General features: G+C 43.3%; 1 long non-coding RNA gene and 1 pseudogene across 6 annotated transcripts in view; one reads left to right on the top strand and one right to left on the bottom strand.

Moving 5' to 3' along the window:
• Positions 1–17,842, bottom strand: part of LOC149127184 (uncharacterized) — a 197,497-nt gene that overhangs the window by 127,539 nt on the left and 52,116 nt on the right. For 4 of the 6 annotated variants that reach the window (XR_016232838.1, XR_016232840.1, XR_016232842.1 and 1 more), the window contains exon 2: positions 17,254–17,335. The exons of the other annotated variants lie outside the window; for them this stretch is intronic. This is a non-coding gene — a long non-coding RNA (uncharacterized LOC149127184). The remainder of the gene's footprint in view (positions 1–17,253; positions 17,336–17,842) is intronic. 6 annotated transcript variants of the gene reach the window in all.
• On the top strand, positions 2,203–2,314 carry LOC127483106 (U2 spliceosomal RNA; annotated as a pseudogene).

Below are 17,842 nucleotides of genomic sequence, written 5' to 3'. Positions count from 1 at the left end.
CACCTTGACTGCCCACTAGGACCCCCATCCCAACCCCCGTGCCTTTTAAAATCCCAGTGCCCCACTAACACAAAACTGCTGCGTGGGGCCTGGTTGGCCACCAGGAGTTTCCATGTGATCCAACGTGCAGCTGAGGCTGAGAAGCACAACACCACAGGCTTTCAGGAACAGTGATTCTCAGGGGGACACTGGAGGGGAGAACACAGCTGAGAATAAACTGGGGGCATTTTGGAACTGCCCATCCCCCAGATTCTGTGAAGCCTCTCACCCTTGCCCACAGGAGACAAAGCACTGTGGGGGACCCTCTTCTAATGGGATTGCATTTCCTCCTCTTGTACTGCAGGAATGGAGCAGTTGAGAGAGAGTGCACTCATCTAGAGTGGCACTGCTAGAACTTTCTGTGTCAGTGGACACCTTCTATCATTTGCACTGTCCGAATGGTCATCACCAACCACACATGGTCACCAAGCATTGAAATGTGGCAGCTACAACCGAGGCTCTGCGTTTTAAATTTCTTGTTTTATTTTAATTTATTTCAGTTGAAATAGAAATAGCCAAATGTACCTAGCACCTGGACTATCTGATAACATAGTTCTAAGCACTTAAGCTAACATGGATGTCAGTTATACCTCACAAATACCACAAATATGTACGGGAAATGCTTAAAAATACAACGAGGAGGATATATCATTTTTTCTGTAAAATATCCCATCTTTTAAATCAAGGTATGAGTAGATAGTTTGGGTGGTCTGTTCCTAAATTAACGAGTAATTCCCGCCCACTTGTCAATCACATGTCGCTGAGCTACCTCAATGTTCCAGATTCAGCTAGACTAGGACTGCAAATGGGAACATCTAAGGAAGCCAGCCAAATAAAATAAGTGAATAAGGCATTTTATTTGTATCAAAACCATGGTCCTTCCTACAAAGACGCTGGTGTTTTAAAAAACAAGCAACAAACAAACAAACAGGAACGCCTCTCTCTAGATGTCCTTTCCTGGCTCCTTCATCTAGACTCATATTTTCCCATGTAGGCTTGGTCCCTCACATCCAGAATGCAAAAGAAGGGGACAGTTCGCTACCTTTCTGGGATGCTGAGATGGGAGCAGTAGATTGTTGACTGAGGTCAGAAATATAGTTGCATAACAGTTTTTGTGGCTGGAAGAGATTTTTGAGCTCAGCAAATCCAAGGACTTTGTCATGCCCCTGTTTGGGAATGCCTGTCTCATTACCATACTCTGACGAAAATATAAGACTAGGTAGCACCAGTCCAAAGCTAGCACCCTGTGTAGCTCTCTAAGTTTCCTTTCTGTTAACACTTTACTAAGACTTGCTGCAGTGAGCCAATAAAATCATCTCTGTGGACAGGCTTGGCACACTATTACTCTCTATACTCTAATTGTCATCATTGCTACTTATCTACAAGACTACACACTTAAAACATGTTCCTAAGTTAAATAAAAATAATTTCAGGGTATTTTTAACTTGGATATCCCAAATTCTGCCAGCTTGTAACTATCATATAAATATCCTGCATTAGTTAGGAATTACTTTTAGCTGCTAATAACAGAAACTAGATATAACAGGGACTTCAACAAGAAAAAGATTGCTTTTTCTCAAGAAAATGAGATCCGGAGGATGTACAGTTCTGATGGACATGGAGGCTACTGACGTGTTGACCATTCAGTTAACAACTCAATAATCCCCAAGAACAAATTTAGATTTCCCATCTTAGAATGCAGAAACTCTGGGAGATTTTTAGAAAGCAATTTTTCTAATTTTTCAAAAGTTGCAAGATCCTGTCTCTGCCAGGCACGACATTAAAGTCACATTTGCTTTCTGGACACAGCTGTCCAAGACGGTTCAAAAGACAGAGGAAGAAGGGTCCCACCATGTCCCAGCCACAGCAGAGCTGGGTCGCACCATGTCCCACACTGCATAGCTGGGTCACACCACGTCCTATCTATAGCATAGCCATAATCCAGCCAGTTACATGCACTCCAGCACTAATATAAATCTTTCACAATATTTTTGCTGATGGATTTCCAGAAGTGGAGATATAGGCTCTTAACAGATATTGGCAAAATGCCTTCAGAAAGGGGGATCCATTTTCATTCTCAAAATAAGGATTGAGAGCATCTCTCCCCAAAAAATCAGCAAAGTTGGAAATATCCTTTAATTTTTTTTTCCAAAGGGAGAGGTTATTGCTTCTCGGCCTTTCAGCCAAGATCAAGTGTAGTATCTGTTCTTATCAGTTTAATATCTGATGTGTCCTCTATCCAACGGGAGAGGGTAAGGAAAGGGGCTAAATTCATGGCAGTGAGATGCTTTATTTTGCTCCCTTTGAATCTTGACAGGGCTGCTTTGAAATGAAGTTCCACAGGTGTGATCACGTCACAGGGAGGTAGCTGGAGAAACAGCTCCATCTGGGGTGCCACAAAGGCAACCCCATAAAATGGCCATCATCAATATGAAAAGAGAATAATTAGAATAAAAAAGATTTAGCAAAGGACAACCTGGATGGTAAAAAGGAGTCTTAAATATGTGTCCTTAAAAATCTTGCCTAGATCATCTTGATACCCCACCCCTCTCCCAGTACATACAATGTACACATACACACACACACACACACACACACACACACATGCATCCACAATCCCTTGAGAAACATTAAGGAAAAAGTTAAGTTGTTCCAGCCCAGATATTTCTAGTAGTTTCAGATAAAATCAATGATTTACTAACCAAGTGATTATAAAATCATTAGTTTGTCTGATTTTTTAAAACCAAATGGCAAATTAGCTGAAGGCAACTGATAAAACGGTGCCAGCTTCCCAGTGGCTTTGGCGCTTCTAGAATAAATGTGCATATCTAAGAGGAACACAGCTATTTCCAACATGGAGGTATGGTTTGAGACAAATATTTGCATTTTGCCACTGTTGCATGAATAGAACAGTTGGTGACTGGGTGAAGTTATTTAAGCACAACTTTTAGAAGTTGAACTTCAATTCGTAATTTGCAGCGACAGAGAAGTGAGAAGATGTTAAAAACAACCACGTGAGGTTACTGGGGAGAGAAAGAAGGGGACGAAGATGTGAAGGAGGCCACATCTAGCAGGGGGAGATAAGAAGGCAGGAAAATGGCACGAGATCACTTCAAACAGGCAAGACTAGTTCAAGTTGCTGGAGGCCTCCACAGGCAGCAGTGCAAGGACTGATCTGATTAGGGCCATGAAGAGTCGCTGGAGGATTAAGTCACTGAGCACCACGTTCCCAATGCCAGGCATGAGAAATTATTTTGGCAGCCATGTGCAGAATAATTTGTACTGGGTAGAGACAGTGTGTTAGAGGTGGGAAAGAAGAATGTTCTGGTCATCTAAGAAGCCAGAAACTGGGTGCACTAGAGACACAAGGAAGAGCTGGGAGACTCAGGTGGATCAGAAAAAGGTGTAGGAACCGTGACAGCAGCTCACAGAACAGCTCCACTGGGGGAGTTGTTCACCTCTGCCAGCAGCACCAATGCAGCAGTGGCCTTCTGGACACGTGGCTATTGCTTCCTTGGACCCAGAAAACTTCATTGATTTGCCTCTTCTGTCCCCTCATGAGCTCATTCAGGCTCTCTCATGTCTGAATGTCTCCACAACTTGTGGAATGTATTTATATCGTCAGCAGGCATGGCTTTTTAGTGTAGCAGTTGCATTTTGCAGGGGACTGTGAACAGGAACAGACAGAACGGGGGTGAAGCTTGCCTTGAAGTTTGAAGTTTAATGGGTCATTGGGTAATCATGAAGGTAGAGGGTGAACAAGTTGTAGGGGAAAATTCTGGCAGCTGAAAAAGAGGAAATGGAACCGTGGATGTACAGCCAGAGAATGCGGGTCAACAACAATTATTGCTTTATAATGGAGGGGGCTGGAGCAGAGTCTCCGTTTGGAATGCAGCGCGAGCAGTCCTACAAGACGGATCGCATTAATATGAAAAGAATATTATTGAAATCAAGAAGGTACAACAGAGGGCAACCCGAATGATACAAGGACTCAAGGACCTTAATTATTTACAAAGGTTGGAAACACAGTTGTTCTACTTTCCTTCGTAACAACAACAAAAAAGAAAATGTGAAAGGAATTCACTGCCAGTGTCCTCATTTCCAGGAGGGAGATTTGCAGGAACCAAATGTCAAGAAAAAGAAAAAAAGAAAGGGCATGTTTTTAAACCCAGAAAGAACATGGTATTAAGTAAATTTTAGTGGGATTTCTTTGCAAAGAGAGAGGTGAATTTACTGTGCAAACTACTATGCAGGTTCTGCTTGCTAATGAATGTGTGGTGTACATATGTATATGTGTATTTACACAAACACTATATATTTTAAGGAGATAAGCATTACAAAGGAAAATAATTATGGGGTGGCACAACTGCAAACTCAACTAGACTTACAGAGATTTCCTGTTCTAAAATTTCCTGTGTTCCATAGCCCTTCCATGTAATTTTCAGTGTTTTGAATGCCCATTGGCAATGTAGACTAAACACTCAAACAATCTCGTATGATATTCAAGTGAAACTTACAGGAAAGTAAATTTGATCTCGAGCTGTCAAAACACCGCTCACAACAGAGCATACTGACAGTCAGCCAGACAACCTCTGAGGAACGCCTGCTGGGAGAGAAAACAGGGAATTGTGGAAAACCCATTGTGCCCTGGCCACCAAATTCCAAACCCACACCAAGCGCACAATGTTTTCTGATATTTTTTTACATTTTGATTTTACTGCTACATAAACACGTATGAAATGCTTATCATCTATTCTGGCACCTATTTTACAACATGAAATAAAACAGAAAACCTGGTTCCTGTTCTCAAGAGTGAAGACTGTTTTTCTCATTCATGCTGTACCCCCAGCAATGAGCATGGGGTCAGGCATTTAATAGGTACTTAGTACATCAGAGACAATAAAGGGACAACAGCTGTTAGTGCTTACTGAGCACCCAGGGTTGGGGTCCTGTTCTCACACAGTCCTTTTTAGAAATGGGGCTGTGAGTGAACCTGAACAAGGGACAGATCAGAGGGAAAGAACCCCCAAAACCAGCTGAGGTGAGCCCCTCAGCAGGATGCTTCTTCCCGACCAAGAAATCTGGATACGAGTCCAAGAAGACCACAAGGGTAGGAACTAGTGTGTGCATTCTCTGATGACGATTTCTGCATGATGGCAATTTTTTTTTTAAATTACCACATTGAAGGAGTGATCATTTCCACTTTTATAGCAGTGCTTTGTGGTACTAAAGCTGTCTGAGATGGTAGCTACTGTAACATCTGGCCACTGAGCGCTTGAAATACGTAAAGTGTAAGATGCACATCAAATTTTTCTAAAAGATTTTTTTTTGACAGGCAGAGTGGACAGTGAGAGAGAGAGACAGAGAGAAAGGTCTTCCTTTGCCATTGGTTCACCCTCCAATGGCTGCCGCGGCCAGCGCGCTGTGGCTGGCGCACCACGCTGATCCGATGACAGGAGCCAGGTGCTTCTCCTGGTCTCCCATGGGGTGCAGGGTCCAAGCACTTGGGCCATCCTCCACTGCACTCTGGGGCCACAGCAGAGAGCTGGCCTGGAAGAGGGGCAACCGGGACAGAATCCGGTGCCCCAACCGGGACTAGAACCCGGTGTGCCGGCGCCGCAAGGCGGAAGATTATTCTAATGAGCCGCAGCGCCGGCTCTAAAAGATTTTTTAAATTTATTTGAGAGGTAGAATTACAGACAGTGAAAGGTAGAGACAGAAAGGTCTTCCAGCCACTGGTTCACTCCCCAAATGGCCACAACGGTCAGACCTGAGTTGATCCAAAGCTAGGAGCTTCTTCCAGGTCTCCCACACACAGGTGCAGGAGCCCAAGCACTAGGGCCATCTTCTAATGCTTTCCCAGGCCATAGCAGAGAGCTGGATTGGAAGAGGAGCAGTGGGGACTAGAACTGGCACCCACATGGGATGCTGGCACCAGAGGCAGAGGATTAACCCACTATACCACAGTGCTAGCTTCTTATGCACATCAAATTTTTAATACTTAGTATGAGAAAAGATGTGCCAATGTTCCATTGTTTTTATTTTGGTTACTTGATAATGTTTTGGGTATATTGGGTTAACTACAATAGATCATTACCATTGATCTTACCAGGTTTTGTTCCACTTTTACTCTTTAAAGATCACATAAGTGCTTCGCATTATTTCTCGAGCCATAATCCATTTCTTTATTTATTTACTGGTCAGTATTCATTTTCTAGGGCTGGTGTGAAAAGCCCGCACCCATAGACCCAGTGGCTTAAACAGCAGGAGTCTATCTTCTCACAGTCCTGGGAGCGGAAACTCCAAGATTAAGCTCTTGGGAGGGCTGGGCTCTTTGAGGCGTCTCTACCTCACTTTAAGGTAACAGGGTAATGGTTGTCTTCCCGCCAAGTCTTCACACGGTGGTGTGTGTATGCGTGTGTGCCTGTGTGTTCCCTCTTCTCTCCCTCTTAAAAGGACACCAGTCATAGTGGAGCAGGACGCACCCTAAAGGCCAAATTTTACCTTTGTAAAGACACTGTCTCCTGCTGCAGTCACATTGTGAGTTCCTGGGGTTAAGACATCAACATAGGATTTGGCGGAGCAGGGTGGGGTGGAGAAGGGATCCAGCCTATCACAGGTCAGCACAGGACTGAAGGGGATGGAGCGGGAGAAGAGGCTGTTTAGCTGAGAAGGATGTCTCCCAAAGACAGTGAGGAAGATAGACTGAGAAACCAGAAGGAAGAAAGGCCAGTAACGTGACTGCAAACCAGACACTTAAAAAAAAAGAGCCAGTGACAAGTTCTGTGTGGCAAAAATTCAAGGGACACATAGGATCAGGAGTGATCTCATGTTGAACTTGGTATGTCTGCCTGGCTCGGTCTGCTGCAAGGAGGCCTCGCCATGACCAGCAAAACCACAGGAGCACACAGCCCCCTAGAGAGAGTAGTGGCCATGACCACCAGACTGGGAAGGACTGTACAGGGCAGGGTGACAAGACCACCCACCGAAGGCAAGCTAGGAAGGAAACCAGGACTCCTCTAGGGGAGGAGACAGGAGTCACTGGGAACTCCATGGAGATGTGCTGAAGCTTGGGAGGAAAGGGAATGCATGGGCCTCCCACCAGGGGTAGAACGAGGTTCTTCACCACTTTATTTAACCGGTGAAGAACCACAGAGTTTAAGGCCAAAGGTATGAAGGATGTGGGGATGTCCTGACACCTGACTTTTCAGAACTACTCTAATAAAGTTTAGGATGTGGCCATAGGTTTATGACTTTCTCCATTTCATTTCCATGCATCATCTCATATGCTTTCCAAAGAAATACGAGAAGTCAATAGCTACACTGCACTACTTGCCATTCCCATTTTATGGATGAGAAATCTGAGCCTTGGAGGACTTACATGATTTAGGAACTAAAGCTCCTGACATATTTAGAGCTATGTCAGTGTTCCCTCGGCCTTCTACCCTCTACACCAACACCAATAACACCACCACAACACACACACACACACACACACACACACCCTCTCCACAGGTGGACCAGACTCCCAAAATGCAGTTTTGTGCCAGAATCTCTCCCTATCCATCATCTCCCCTTCTAAATTACTGTATTATCCAACTTGAAACATTCCTGATGGAGTAAGAAATACACACCAGGAAATTATCCAGAAAACTCCTGTCAAATGGAAAACTGTTTTTTAAAAAGTACCAGCTGCATGTGTGTGACAGGTGTTTTAATACAACTATGGCCTAAATCAGAGGCATCAGCTTAGAGCCTCAGATCTGTTCTTGTTTATGGTGATTTTTTGCCCAGAGCAAAGATAGAAGAGCTGTTGGTTTAAAGTGTGCACAGAACGTTGTCAACTTTTTCTTCCTCTTTCAACATGAAAATGAAAACACATGAAATGAGGGTAAAGAATCTTTCATTCAGTGACAGAGGAACGTTTTTAGTAAATTTAGCTTTCATTTTTTTTTATTTCACATAGGCCACTCTCTACAAACTATCCATAAATCTCCTCCCTGATCCAAAGAAAAATGTCACAAATTATGTGGAGGCAGAGTAGGAAACTACCTTTATCTGTCACTTATTATGTGTTAATTAATTTTAGGGGTTTCGTTAATCCATAGTTTACACACGGACACAAGGGTAGCATCCTAGCACTATGTTCACAGAAGTCCTAACTAGAAAACACATGACGTCATCTATATGGACCTTTTTGCATTGGCTTGTTAGCCAAATGCTTCGTAATTTGGTTGAAGAGACAATTTGCAGGCATATGCTTCATTATAGAGCAATGGGGATTTCACACATCTCCCAGAAATATTTTCTTCATCTCTGACGATTCCTCCAGTCACCTCATTCTCCATCCTGCTCCCCTAAGTGTGGTCCACGGGCCAGCAGCTTCAGGCGCACACAGGAGCTGATTAGACGTGCAGGTTCCTGCTCCTGTTAGAACTACTCACTAAGAACTGGCCCCTTGGAATGTCTCCAGCTGATCTCTACACCAGCAGAGTTGGAGAAGCACTGTTCTATATCATTCTCAGATAGAGAACCTCAACCCAGACAAAGCAGAATGTGGAGGCTGAAAATCAGAGCATCTTGGAGGTCAGACAGCCAACGGCCGTGAGCCAGCACCAGAGCTGGGGCTTGTCACGGCTGTTGGGGGTACAGCACTGGCAGTGCGGTGGGGATTCCACAGCAGGCTCCCAAATTAGTCTTCAGGGACAGTTCCCGTAGAGCCCAACAGACTGCCGGGCACTGCGGCTGGGAGCTGGAGAGTTGAAACTGGCCACTCCTGCATCAGAGAGAAAGAGTGGGCAGGGTAGGGGTCTTGGAATAGACAGACGTGAAAGGAAGGACTTCAGGTGTCCTGGGCAGTCAAGGGTAGCCCACAGCCCTTTAGAAAGAGAAGGATGGTGCAGGAGAGGCTAAGGATGCTATCTTGAGGCCAAGTGAGGGACAGGGGACACCGCCAGCCTGAGGATGCCACACCCTGGGGCATAAATGGCTCTTTCGTAGCTCTCCTACAGGAAACACCACAGTACGGACTGACATGAGCCCACCCTGCGAACTCCTGCCATCTCCCACCTGGTTTTAGGACCAGAGGACCTGTTCACAGGCTGAGTCCCATCAGTATTTACTTGCTGGTGCCAGAGCCGATCGCCTCGGAGGCTTTTTAAAAACAATGACTCCAAAGGGCTTTAACCTGTTCAAGATGCCCTGACAAACCGTGAGCTTGCCTTGCTGGAAGAAATGATGCTGGGGCCAGACAGAACTGCGACTGCAGATTGATTGATTTTTTTAATTTAATATTTGTTCACCGGGAGGCTGGCTTCTTTATTGTGGCGGCACCTGCTAGTGCCATTATAGTTACAAGGGCTGTTGGAGAGACTTTATGGTGAAAGCTTATTTCTATTATAAATGCTGGTTGGAGCGGGTGGTTAATATCTCAACGGTTTCCTGTTATACTGGGCTCAATCAACTCTAGCCCACATTGTTAAGTTGAACACATCATCTTGCACACAAAAAAATAAAAAATTAAATGTTATGCCAAAATCAACATCATTAATTAAGTTGTGAGGAAATATTATCCGAGTCAATCCTTAAATTAATCACTAACTTCAGATCAAGAATGTGAACAAACAAAGTAGCTTAATGCTCATGTTTGAAACCCAACTCACTTATTAAAGCTCCATTATTAAATTATTAAATTGAGCCTTGGTAACTGAAAATGATATAATATGAATATGTATTATAAAAGTATATAGAGTTGATTCCAAGAAAACTACTTATCTCAGACAAGCATCTCAGCACATAGATTTTCATTTACTTAAAGTCAATAAAGGAATATTGGGGCCGACACTGTGGTGTAGTGGGTAAAGCCGCAGCCTGCAGTGCCGGCATCCCATACAGGTGTTGGTTCAAGTCCCGGCTGCTCCTGTTCCGATGCAGCTGTCAGCTATGGCCTGGGAAAGCATGGAAGATGGCCCAAGTCCTTGGACCCCTGCACCTGAGTGAGAGACCCGGAAGAAGCAACTGGCTCCTGGCTTTGGATTGGCATAACTCTGGCTGTTGCGGTCATTTAGGGAATGAACCAGCAGATGGAAGACATTTCTTTCTGTCTCTCACTCTCTCTGTAACTCTGCCTCTCAAATCAATAAATAATTTTTTAAAAGGCAATATTATCACAAGGTCCATTGTTGTCAGTCAAGACATAATTTTCAGTCAAAAATACTCATGGTATTTTTATCTCAACTTCCCATACTCAGATACACACTGGAAAGTATTACTTAATACTTACTCTCAATAGTAAATGGGGATTCAATTTCTTCACTCTCAAAATGGGTTTTATGTTAGGAGAACAAGGTTCCATGCCATACAGAGCAATCCAACAGCTTGGGGCAGGGGCGTGAGATAAGACGCACTGAATTCCAGTCCCTGTCTTGTTGTGCATTAAATGAGGCAATAGATGGCTAATTCCAGAGCAAGGAGAGGGAAGACAAATGAACCTAGACTATCTTGTTTTTCCAGAAAATACAGAAGTGCTTAAAGGATGATGGGTACATGTGGTGAAAGCAGAGTAATGGTCCATGTCTTAGTCCCCTACGTTGCAGGGAGGAATTAAGGTTGCAGATGGAATGAAGGTTGCTAACTAACTGATTTTAAGGAGTTTATCTTGGGTTATCCAGGTGGGTCCAATGTAATCATAAGGGCCCTCGAATGTGGAAGAGAGAGGTAGAATAGGGAGCAGATGCTAGTCTGCTAGCTTTGAAGGTGGAGAAATGGGCCCACAAGCACAGGGAATTTGGTGGCCTTGGAGGACATAAAGTTCAAGAAAGTGAGTTCCCTCTAGAGCCTGCAGAAGGAATGAGTCTTAGCAAAAACCTTCATATGGGTCCATGAAGCCCAGTTTCAGAATGCTGACTTACAGGACTGTAAGATGATCAGCCTGTGTTGTTGGAGCCATGATGTGTGTGGCAGTACTGCTATAGGAATCAAATACTCCTGCCAAGAAGACAGGATCCACCTTGTGCATATACTGAGAGAGGGAATGGAAAAGCAACCATTATCAGTTGAGGAATCTGAGTGGTGAGGATAAGGCACTTCCTTGTGGTGGATGCAGTTTTGACAATATGTCTGAAATTATGTCAAAATCATGTCCTTGAAAAGAGAAAAGAAGTTTGCATAGGGCAGCGTCAGATCTTCAACAGCTTTGCTATAAATCACACAGGCAGGCAATGAGCTGTGTCTTCCTGACCTCAGAAAGGAATTGAGGTTTCAGTCTCTTAAAGGGCTGTGGCCTGGGATACCCTGTCCCCCCCAAAACATCCATTAGCAGAAAGTTGAATTTTTATTCTTTAAAGAAATCAACTTGTCCTATAGAAGATGCCTACCACTACAGATAGTCAGAGAGCCCAGGGAAAGGTCAATGTCACTGCTCAGCAAAGTCTGTAGGTAGAGGGGATTCACATACACTGCTCTGGGTAAAATAGTGGCCCCTTACTAGGGACCTAATCCCCAGAATCTGTGAATATGTGAAGTCATGCAGCAGAGGGATATTAAGGTTGAAGATGGGCTAAAGTTGCAAAATGGCCAATCTTTTTTTTTTAACTTTTGTTTAATGAATATAAATTTCCAAAGTACAGCTTATGGATTACAATGGCTCCCCCTTCCCCATAACTTCCCTCCCACCCACAACCCTCCCCTCTCCTGCTCCCTCTCCCCTTCCATTCACATCAAGATTCATTTTCAATTATCCTTATATACAGATCAGTTTAGTATATATTAAGTAAAGATTTCAACAGTTTGCACCCACACAGAAACACAAAGTGAAAAATACTGTTTGAGTACTAGTTATAGCATTAAATCATAATGTACAGAACATTAAGGACAGAGATCCTACATGAGGAGTAAGTGCACAGCGACTCCTGTTGTTGACTTAACAAATTGACACTCTTGTTTATGGCATCAGTAATCACCCTAGGCTCTTGTCAGGAGTTGCCAAGGCTATGGAAGCCTTTTGAGTTCGCTGACTCTGATCATATTTAGACAAGGTCATAGTCAAAGTGGAAGTTCTCTCCTCCCTTCAGAGAAAGGTACCTCCTTCTTTGATGACCCATTCTTTCCACTGGGATCTCACTCGCAGAGATCTTTCATTTAGGTTTTGGTTGTTTTTGGTTTTTTTTTTTCCCCAGAGTGTCTTGGCTTCCCATGCCTGAAATACTATCATGGGCTTTTCGGCCAGATCCAAATGCCTTAAGGGCTGATTCTGAGGAAAATGACCAATCTTAAATTAGGGAAACTGTCCTACGTTTTCAGATGAGCCAATGAAATCACAAGGCTCCTTAAAGGTAAAAGAAGGAGATGCAAGAGGAAAGCAGAGGGAGCTGAGACTATGGGCTAGAGTGAGTTAAAAGATATGAGGACTCAACCCAACATCACTGGATTTGAAGTTGGAGGAGGGGGACCATGACCCTAATCATGCAAGTTTCCTCTAGGAATAGGGAAGGGCAAGGAAACAGATTCCCCCTTGGAGACCAGGAAGCAGCCCTGCCAACACCCTCATTTTAGGCTGGTGAGTTCCATGCTGGACTTCCAACCCTCAGAATTGGAAGGTGATGAATCTGTGTTGATTTAAGCATTCTACTTGTGATAACTCATTAGAAGAGCAATAGAAAATGCACACACGCACACAGCTCCACCCGGCTTTCTATGGCTCTCCAATAGATACACGTGTACAACCAACAATCACCACACACTTGAGAAGTGTTTCTACCATGAAAGAGGTGGAAATTAAGCAGCAGCGAAGAGGAGGTAGCACAAGCAATGCAGAAGGCAACAGTACTCCCAGGGAAACAGCACAGACACTGCCTCCATGAAACAAGGGCAGGGAGCTCTTTATATGCTGTGCTTACCTAATGCCTACCTATAACTTACTGTGTGCCAAGTACTCTACAAAGTGCCTTATAAATATTGAAACATTTAGTCACCATAACAACCCTATGAGGTAGGTACTAGTATCCTATTTCACAGATGAGGAAACAGGCAGAGAAAGGGTAAGTGACTTGCCCAAGATCACACAGCAGAGTCTTGTCCATGGTCCGTGCAAGAACAGTTAGGAATGAAAAATATAAGAAATTGAAAAAATTCATAAATAGGTTCAAACAAAGGTGAAGTAATATTTTAGGAAGCAGAAAAATGTATATTAGAAGTTCACAAATGGGCCGGCGCCGCGGCTCACTAGGCTAATCCTCCACCTTGTGGCGCCGGCACACCGGGTTCTAGTCCCGGTTGGGGCGCCGGATTCTGTCCCGGTTGCCCCTCTTCCAGTCCAGCTCTCTGCTGTGGCCAGGGAGTACAGTGGAGGATGGCCCAAGTGCTTGGGCCCTGCACCCCATGGGAGACCAGGAGAAGCACCTGGCTCCTGCCATCAGATCAGCGCGGTGTGCCGGCCGCAGCACGCTGGCCGCGGCAGCCATTGGAGGGTGAACCAACAGCAAAGGAAGACCTTTCTCTCTGTCTCTCTCACTGTCCACTCTGCCTGTCAAAAAAAAATTAAAAAAAAAAAGTTCACAAATGAAATCTAAGACATCCAGGGAATTCAACATCCAACCAATACTAGTTTCAGAAATGAAAACAGAGAAAAAAGAGAAGACATTATGATAAAAACTGTTGAAAAATGTTCAGAATAGCAGGACATAATTTTCTAGTTTGAAACAGCCTACATAGTATCCTGAAGAAGAAATGAAATACAGTTATTATTAAGCCACATTGAAATTCCCAGGTAGCACACAGAAAGCGGTCCTAAAAACTTTCTAAGGGGAATTGTGGTAGATCCTATTCAAAAGGTCACAAAAAAAAAAAAATAGTGGCATCAAATATCTCAATGGCAGTACTGGAAGTTAGAAGACAGTGAAGTAAAGCTGTCAAAGTCTCAGGGAAAATGAGGTCCATACTAGAATTCTGTACCCAGCCAAACTATCAATTAAGTGTGAGATAGAATAATTACACTTAAGATTAAAATTTCTCTTTTGCTTTCTCAGGAATCTCATAAGGCTATCACCCAACAAAACAAGGAAATAAAAACAGGAAGAAAAAAAGGGAACCAGGAAATAGGCAATCCCAAAGATTACAGCAAGAAGAGGTCCTAAATGATAGACACACAGTGGCATCCCTACATAAACAGAAGGGTTAAGAATTCAAGTTGACTAGAACAAAAAGTAAAAGCAACTGGTAGATTGCTTAATGTGTTTGACTAAGGGGATGGTTAGTGTTTTCAGAATTGAAAAAAATAATTAGTGATGATAGAAAGCAACAATTTTTTTTAAAGATTTATTTATTTTACTTGAAAGTCAGAGTTACACAGAGTGAGAAGGAGAGGCAGAGAGAGAGGTCTTCCATCCACTGGTTCACTCCCCAATTGGCCACAATGGCTGGAGTTCTGCCTATCTGAAGCCAAGAGCCAGGAGCAGGTCTCCCATGTAGGTGCAAGGGCCCAAGGGCTTGCGCCAGTTTCTACTGGAAAGCAACGTTTTTAAAAAGTAAGGCCATGGGACTAGATTGTGGCACAGCAGGTTAAGCTGTTGTCTGTGACACTGGCATCCCATATGGGTGCCATTTTGTGTCTCGGTTGCTCCACTTTCAAAGCAGCTCCCTGCTAATGAGCTTGGAAAAGCAGCAGTAAATGGCTCAAATACTTGGGCCCCTGTACCCAGAAAGATCTGGATGAAGCTCCAGGCTCCTAACTTCGGCGTGGCCCAACCCAAGCCTTTGTGGCCATTTGGGAACTGAACCAGCAGATAGAAGATCTCTCTCTGTAACTCTGCCTTTCAGATAAAATAAATAAGTCTTTAAAAATAAGTAATAAATAAATAAATATTAAAAGTAAGGTCATTAACTGCAAGGAAAATTAAAAACAACATAAAAAGTTTTAGCTGTAAATATTTATAAGGTCATAATGAAACAAAGGCTGAAATTAAAAGATTTGAAATAGCTATACTGAAAGAATGGGGGAGGAGAAGATGAAAGAGGTGCCATAGGGAAGTTGAGTCATCATCTCCCAAGGTGTAGAGTCACTAAATATTTAAAGCAGAACATTGAAGATATTGAATTGAAATACAACCTTATTACTTTAAAATATGGAGGTAAGTAACTGGGAAAACAGTTATAGTGGTTAAAGCGGTTGTCTCCAGGGAAGAGAACTTCAAGGCAGAAGAACTGGAGCAGGCAAGGAGCATAACCCATCTCAGGGTTATCTTGTGGTTTGGTGTTATTGCCTTTTTCTCTTCTTTTCCCCCCTTTTTTGATTTTTGATAAAAAGATTAAACATAAATAATTCCTTGTGTAGGATTTGGTACACAGTATGTGCTATTTATTATAGCTAATGCTGACATTTGTGCTGCTAGGATGGTTGATAAAGCTGCAGCATCAAAGTGAGAATCAGCCCATATTCCACATATGAGCCCTAACGTATGTTATTTTCTACCTCCCTCCCTCTCTCTCTCTCTCTCTCTCTCTCTCTCTCTCTCTCTCTCTCTCCATTAAGGAAAACAAATGAAGGGGCAGGCATTTGGCTTCCTGGTTAAGATTCTGATTAGGACACTCGTGTTCCCTTCAGAGTGTCTGCATTCTTCTCCCTGCTCTGGCTCCTGACTCCAGCTTCCTGCTAACACAGACCCTAGGAGGCACTTAAGTTTTGGATGACATGAGATGCCCATTGCAAATTCAAACAGCGATGTCAAGGACAGAGTTGGACAGGAGGCCCGGAAGGATGAAATTCAGATTTTTAAATTCTGAAGTCCTTCCCTCACAGCAGTAATGAGAAACTGTCATCATGACCACCATATGTGCCTCCCACCCAGGAAACGGGCGAAGAGACGTGAAATGTGGCGATGTGAATGCTGGAAACACTCGGGTCTGTTGGGACTTGTGTGTCAGGTACAGCCAACATAGGAATATGGATGGCATCTTCTCCATATCCTGCCTTTTTCTGAGTCCTCAATGGCGGAACCTGATTGCCTTCATGGTCCAAGTGGCAAAAGAGTCTAGGAAATACCATTTTAACCCCCTAGCTTCTAGAGAGAAAGAGAAGAGAGACACAAGGATGCTGAAGGATGATTGACAGTATGCAGCGTCAATGGCGTTTAAAGACATAAGCCTGGGGGAGGCCTCCAAAGTAGTAGAAGAGAACCAGAGATGGAACTTTGACTCATTCCAGCATTAAGAAATCAGGAAGGGGCCAGTGCTGTGGTATAGCAGGCAAAGCTGCAGCCTGAGATGCTGGCATTCCATATGGACCCCAGTTCAAGTCCCGGCTGCCGATCCACAATCCACTTCCCATCCAGCTCCCACTAATGGTCCTGGGAAAGCAGAGGAAGATAGCCCAAATGCTTGGGCCCCTGCACTCACATGGGAGATCAGGAGGAAGCTTCTAGCTCCTGGCTTCCTTCTGTCCCCGCCCTGGCCATGGGGGTCATTTGGGGAATGAATCAGCAAATGGAAGATCCATCACTTCCCATCCCCTGCCCCATAACTGTGCCTTTCAAATAAATAAAACAAAGCTTTTCAAAAAAGAAAGAACAGGAGGTAGAAGGGAACTGACAGATGGCCTATGAGGGAACTGGACCACCAGGACAGGCTCCTATCCTGCAAGCCGAGTGGAGAAAATACTGCAAGGAGGAGAGTGATGAGCAGCCTGGTTCAGATGCTGTGCATGCCTAACTCCTGTAAGAAGAGTGGATGATCATTGTTTCAAACAAGGTATTAAGAGTAAATGTCACTCAAGGGTCGGGTAGAAATGATCCCAGCTAACAACTGATGAACTGCTCCTTGCTATACTCATATGTCAGTATACAAGGGCACTTCAAAAGTTTAATGGAAAAATCGAATTAAAATATAATTCACATTTTCCATGGATTTTGGGGACCCCCTCCTATGTAATAGCTCCATTTACTCACACCCACTGTTATTTACCTATATATCCATCTATCTGCCTATAATCACATATAAGTGAATTATACTACATATGCTATTCTACAATCTGATGTTAATAGTTACTAACACAACATGGCTGTCTTCGTGGGCAGTATATGCATGCATACATCATCCTTTATTCAAGAAGATATTGGATAAATCTACTATATTTATACAACCATTTAGGCTGTTCCAGTATTTCAATATTATATGCAGGGTTGCAATAAGCATCCTTGTTAATACAATATAAAATATTTATACCTGAAGCTTCTGCTCTCGAAATTAAATATTTGGGCATAGAGAGAATCTGTTATACTCAGAAACGGTCACACGGCTGCAAAACCTAGGAAAAGAAAATAATTTGGAATGAGCTGACTTATTATAAAACCCAGCTCCTGGTCTTCGTGTGCTCAAGTTGTGTAATATAAGCTTATCTTCCTATATATCAAATCACAAGAATCTAAAATTTGGTGAGTATGCCAGCCCAGACGCCCTTTTGAACTTATTATGCTATTATCAACCTACAGTACTATATTTTTAGAACACCTAGAAAATCATTTTCCCATAAGTTTTCTTAACATTATAATTTGATAGTTTAATCAGTCATCAATCCTCTGTAGATATAAAATTTAAACTGTTTAAATAGAGTATAATTCCTGCTGGTTGATTTTCAATGTCCATCAACTCTGGGTTAAGTGTGGCAGGAAGCAAGAGAAAAATGCAAACCCATGTTGTGGTTTAGTCAGTCACTGGACAGGCAGACTTGGAAAACTTGCACTGTTTATCATCCTTCAACACACTATCTCACTACCAAAATATTTATTGGGATGAGGTGACTTGCTGTCTCTCC

Source organism: Oryctolagus cuniculus, chromosome 4 (assembly GCF_051225735.1).
Source record: "Oryctolagus cuniculus isolate XC-2025 breed Fujian yellow rabbit chromosome 4, ASM5122573v1, whole genome shotgun sequence".
NCBI lineage: Eukaryota > Metazoa > Chordata > Mammalia > Lagomorpha > Leporidae > Oryctolagus > Oryctolagus cuniculus.
This window is presented reverse-complemented; position numbering and strand designations above follow the sequence as displayed.